At 39.2% G+C, this 6276-nt stretch overlaps 1 non-coding gene across 1 annotated transcript; it reads left to right on the top strand.

Moving 5' to 3' along the window:
- Positions 1-4365: 4365 nt before the first annotated feature.
- LOC122453425 lies at positions 4366-4472 on the top strand. Its single transcript, XR_006273048.1, has one exon. It is a non-coding gene; the product is annotated as a U6 spliceosomal RNA (small nuclear RNA).
- The last annotated feature ends 1804 nt before the right edge of the window (positions 4473-6276 follow it).

Genomic DNA, 6276 nt, shown 5'->3' with positions numbered 1-6276 from the left:
TTCCTGCTCCTGGGATTTTTCACACTTTTCTTGCTCCTCTCATTTTCACACTTTTGATGCTTCTCTTATTTTCCCCACTTTTCTGCTCCACGTATTTCTCTGTTTTTTTTTTTTTGCTCCTCGTATTTTTCTCCCCTTTTACTGCTCCTCGTGTTTTTCACACTTTTCCTGCTCCTCGTATTTTCACACTTTTGATGCTCCTCTTATTTTCCCCACTTTCCTGCTCCTCGTATATTTCTGTTTTTTTGTTTTGCTCCTTGTATTTTTCTCCCCTTTTCCTGCTCCTCGTGTTTTCACACTTTTCATGCTCCTCGTTTTTTTTTTGCTCCTCACATTTTTCACACCTTTTCTTGCTCCTTGCATTTTTCACACCTTTTCATGCTCCTCGCATTTTTCACAATTTTCATGCTCCTCGTCTTTTTTTTTATTTTGCTCCTTGCATTTTTCACAGCTATTCATGTTCTTCGTATTTTTCAGACCATTTCATGCTCCTCGAAATTTTCACACCTTTTCATGCTCGTCATATTTTTCACACCTTTTCCTGTTCCTCGCATTTTTCACACCTTTTCATGCTCCTTGCATTTTTCACACGTTTTCATGCTCGTTGCATTTTTCACACCTTTTCATGCTCCTCATCTGTTTTTTTTTTTTTGCTCTTCGCATTTTTCAAACCTTTTCATGTTCCTCGTCTTTTTTTTTTTTTTTTTTTTTTTTTTTTGCTCCTCTTATTTTTCTCCCATTTTCCTGCTCCTGGGATTTTTCACACTTTTCTTGCTCCTCTCATTTTCACACTTTTGATGCTTCTCTTATTTTCCCCACTTTTCTGCTCCTCGTATTTCTCTGTTTTTTTTTTTTTTATTTGCTCCTCGTATTTTTTTCCCCTTTTCCTGCTCCTCCTGTTTTTCACACTTTTCATGCTCCTCGTATTTTTTTTTTTGCTCCTCACATTTTTCACACCTTTTCTTGCTCCTTGCATTTTTCACACCTTTTCATGCTCCTCGCATTTTTCACAATTTTCATGCTCCTCGTGTTTCTTTTTTTATTTTGCTCCTTGCATTTTTCACAGCTATTCATGTTCTTCATATTTTTCACACCATTTCATGCTCCTCGAAATTTTCACACCTTTTCATGCTCGTCATATTTTTCACACCTTTTCCTGTTCCTCGCAGTTTTCCACACCTTTTCATGCTCCTTGCATTTTTCACACGTTTTCATGCTCGTTGCATTTTTCACACCTTTTCATGCTCCTCGTCTTTTTTTTTTTTTTGCTCTTCTCATTTTTCACACCTTTTCATGTTCCTCGAATTTTTCATACCTTTTCATGCTCCTCGCATTTTTCACAACCTTTTCATGTTCCTCGAATTTTTTGACAACCTTCTTCATGCTCTCGCATTTTTCACCCCTTTTTCATGCTCCTCGAATTTTTCACACCTTTCCATGGTCCTCGCTTTTTTTTTTTTTTGCTCCTCGCATTTATTCACTCCTTCTCATTCTCCTTTTCATTTTTCACACCTCTTCATGCTCCTCGCCATTTTTCAGACATTTTCATTGCTCATGAAATTTTTTCACACATTTTCATTGCTTCCTTCGTTGATTTTTTTTTTGCTCCTCGCATTTTTCATTCCTTTTCATTCTCCTTGCATTTTTCACACCTTTTCATGCTACTTGCAATTTTCACACATTTTCATGCTCCTCGAATGTTTCACACCTTTTCATGTTCCTCGAATTTTTCACACCTTTTCATGCTCCTCGCATTTTTCACATCTTTTCATGCTCCTCGCAATTTTCACACCTTTTCATGCTCCTCGAATTTTTCACAATTTTCATGCTCCTCGCATATTTCACAGCCATTTCATGCTCCTCAAATTTCACCACTTTTCATGCTCCTCGCCATTTTTCACACCTTTTCATTGCTCCGTATTTTCACACCTTTTCAATGTTGTGCATTTTTCACATCTTTCATGTTTCTCGCATTTTTCACACCTTTTCGTGGCTCCTCGCATTTTTCACACCTTTTCATGCTCCTCGCATTTTTCACACCTTTTCATGCTCCTCGCATTTTTCACACTTTTTCACGCTCCTCGCATTTTTCACACCTTCATGCTCCTCGCATTTTTCACACCTTTTTATGCTCCTAGAATTTCTGACACCTTTTCATGCTCCTTGAAATTTTCACACCTTTTCATAACCCTCGTATTTTTCACACCTTTTCATGTTCCTTGCAATTTTCACACCTTTTCATGCTCCTCGCATTTTTCACACCTTCCTGCTCCTTGCATTTTTCACACCTTTTCATGCTCCTAGAAATTTTGACACCTTTTCATGCTCCTCGTATTTTTCACAACTTTTCATGCTCCTCATCTTTTTTTTTTTTTACTCCTCGCATATTTCACACCTTCTCATGCTCCTTGCATTTTTCACAGCTTTTCATGCTCCTAGAAATTTTGACACCTTTTCATGCTCCTCGTATTTTTCACAACTTTTCATGCTCCTCGCCTTTTTCACACCTTTTCATGCTCCTCATCTTTTTTGTTTTTACTCCTCGCATATTTCACTCCTTTTCATGCTCCTCGCATTTTTCACACCTTTTCATGCTCCTCGCATTTTTCACACCTTTTCCTGTTCCTTTCATTTTTCACACCTTTTCATGCTCCTTGCATTTTTCACACTTTTCATGCTCGTTGCATTTTTCACACGTTTTCATGCTCCTTTGTTTTTTTTTTATTTTTTGTTTGCTCTTCGCATTTTTCACACCTTTTCATTTTCCTCGAATTTTTCACACCTTTTCATGCTCCTCGCAATTTTCACACCTTTTCATGCTCCTTGCAATTTTCACACTTTTTCATTCTCCTCGCCTTTTCCACACCTTTTCATGCTCCTCGCATTTTCACACCTTTTCATGCTCCTCGCATTTTTGACACCTTTTCATGCTCCTCGTCTTTTTTTTTTTTTGCTCTTCGCATTTTTCACACCTTTTCATGCTCCTCGCCTTTTTCACACCTTTTCATGCTGCTCGCATTTTTCACACCTTTTCATGCTCCTCGTCTTGTTTTTTTTTTTTGCTCCTTGCATTTTTCACACCTTCATGATCCTGGTATTTTTCACACCTTTTCATGCCTCTCGCCTTTTTCACATCTTTTCATGCTCCTCGTCATTTTTTTTTTGCTCCTCGCATTTTTCACAGCTTTTCATGCTCCTCGTTTTTTTCACAGTTTTTCATGCTCCTCGCATTTTTCACAACTTTTCATGCTCCTCAGCTTTTTCTTTTTTGCTCCTTGCATTTTTCACACCTTTTCATGCTCCTCGCATTTTTCACACCTTTTCATGCTCGTTGCATTTTTTACACCTTTTCATGCTCCTCGCATCTTTCACACCTTTTCATGCTCCTCGCATTTTTCACTCCTCTTCATGCTCACGAATTTTTCATACATTTTCATGCTCCTCGTCATTTTTTTTTTGCTCCTTGCATTTTTCACACCTTTTCATGCTCCTTGCAATTTTCACACCTTTTCATGCTCCTCGAATTTTCATACCTCCCATGACTAAAATATACATCAAAGTTGCCAATTCCTCTCCAATTTCACTAACACCTCAACAATAATGCTGCATACCAAACCAAACCAAAACTCAGTGGATTACAAGTTTAGAAGATTCTCGTTCATGATTCTTTGACTTGGCCAGAGTATCTCTGCTTCTACCCCCTCTACACGGGTCACTCTGGAGCCGGGGACAGCTACCTGGGGCGTGGTCTTCTCATGGCAGACCAAGGAGTAAAACAGACAAGTTGAGCCACAAAATCTTTAAAACTATTGCCTCTGTTATATCTTCTTACCCTCAACTGGCCAAAGCAAGCATATGGCCAGTCTAAAAGTCAGTGGGGCAGGGAAGACTATTCCAACCCATGGTGGGGGACGAAGAGTGGATGTGTCTTGAACAATAACTCAATCTAAGCCAACATCATCATCTGCTTGAACTGAAAAATAGCTTTCTAATCAGTCTCCTATTTTAGCTCCAGCTTCTGTTTAGTCTACACATACAGTCAACATATCTTTTTAGAGTCTGATAATAACATCTGCCTTAAAAACATTCAGTGATTTTTATATCACTCTAAAAAATAATCGGTTCCTTGACATTACCTATAGGGCCATACATCATCTGATTCTTACACATCTCTTTCACGTGGTTTCATGTCACTGCCTTATTTTTTCTGCCACTACACTGCAGCCACATTGGTTTCCTTTTAGGACCTTGAATAAGTCGATTCCTGCCCCTTCTCAGGGCCTTCTCACTGCCTGGGTTTCCCTTCATATTGCTGCCAGTCATGTGCAGCAGCTGAGTTCGATCAGCTTTCAAAAGTCAATTCTTGTGCTCGCTTCAGCAGCACATATACTAAAATTGGAACGATACAGAGAAGATTAGCATGGCCCCTGTGCAAGGATGACACGCAAATTCGTGAAGCGTTCCATATTTTTCCTTATCTTCGACAAAGGAGGCAAGGATATACAATGGAAAAAAAGACAACCTCTTTAACAAGTGGTGCTGGGAAAACTGGTTAACCACTTGTGAAAGAATGAAACTAGAACACCTCTAACACCATACACAAAAATAAACTCAAAATGGATTAAAGATCTAAATGTAAGACCAGAAACTATAAAACTCCTAGAGGAGAACATAGGCAAAACACTCTCCGACATAATCACAGCAGGATCCTCTATGACCCACCTCCCAGAATATTGGAAATAAAAGCAAAAATAAACAAATGGGACCTAATGAAACTTAAAAGCTTTTGCACAACAAAGGAAACTATAAGCAAGGTGAAAAGACAGCCCTCAGAATGGGAGAAAAAATAATAGCAAATGAAGAAACAGACAAAGGATTAATCTCAAGAAATATACAAGCAACTCCTGCAGCTCAATTCCAGAAAAATAAATGACCCAATCAAAAAATGGGCCAAAGAACAGACATTTCTCCAAAGAAGACATACAGATGGCTAACAAACACATGAAAAGATGCTCAACATCACTCATTATCAGAGAAATGCAAATCAAAACCACAATGAGGTACCATTACATGCCAGTCAGCATGGCTGCTATCCAAAAGTCTACAAGCAATAAATGCTGGAGAGGGTGTGGAGAAAAGGGAACTCTCTTGCACTGTTGGTGGGAATGTAAACTAGTACAGCCACTATGGAGAACAGTGTGGAGATTCCTTAAAAAAAACTGGAAATAGAACTGCCATATGACCCAGCAATCCCACTCCTGGGCATACACACCAAGGAAACTAGATCTGAAAGAGACACATGCACCCCAATGTTCATTGCAGCACTGTTTATAATTGCCAGGACACGGAAGCAACCTAGATGCCCATCAGCAGACGAATGGATAAGGAAGCTATGGTACATACACACCATGGAATATTACTCAGCCATTAAAAAGAATTCATTTGAATCAGTTCTAATGAGATGGATGAAACTGGAGCCCAGTATACAGAGTGAAGTAAGCCAGAAAGATAAAGACCAATACAGTATACTAATGCATATATATGGAATTTAAAAAGATGGTAACAATAACCCTATATGAAAAACAGAAAAAGAGACACAGATGTACAGAACAGACTTTTAGACTCTGTGGGAGAAGGCAAGGGTGGGATATTCAGAGAGAACAGCATTGAAACAAGTATACTATCAAGGGTGAAACAGATCACCAGCCCAGGTTGGATACATGAGACAACTGCTCAGGGCTGGTGCACTGGGAAGACCCAGAGGGATCGGATGGGGAGGGAGGTGGGTGGGGGGATCGAGAAGGGGAACACGTGTAAATCCATGGCTGATTCATGTCCATGTATGGCAAAAACCACTACAATATTGTAAAGTAATTAGCCTCCAACTAATAAAAATAAATGAAATTTTGAAAAAAGTCAATTCTTAAATTTCTTAGTTTTGCGATCTAGATTTTAAACCCTTGGTAGGCTGAAATCACCCACAGCAGAAATATTTACACCATGAAAGTTAGGATGTGTTATGGCAGGCATTTTTTCCCAGAGAACCAGTGTTACAGTACACCAATTTCCTTCAGATCTCAGACCAAATATCAGCTCCTCAGAGAACCCTTCATGACAGTTACATCTCAAGTATTGTTGTTGCTGCTGTTCAGTCGCTAAGTCATGCCCAACTCTTTGTAACTTCATGGACTGTAGCATGCCAGTCTCCTCTGTCCTCCGTTATCTCCTGGAGTTTGCTCATATTCATGTCCATTGAGTCAGCAATGCTATCTAACC

Source organism: Cervus canadensis, chromosome 14 (assembly GCF_019320065.1).
Source record: "Cervus canadensis isolate Bull #8, Minnesota chromosome 14, ASM1932006v1, whole genome shotgun sequence".
Classification (NCBI taxonomy): domain Eukaryota; kingdom Metazoa; phylum Chordata; class Mammalia; order Artiodactyla; family Cervidae; genus Cervus; species Cervus canadensis.
This window is presented reverse-complemented; position numbering and strand designations above follow the sequence as displayed.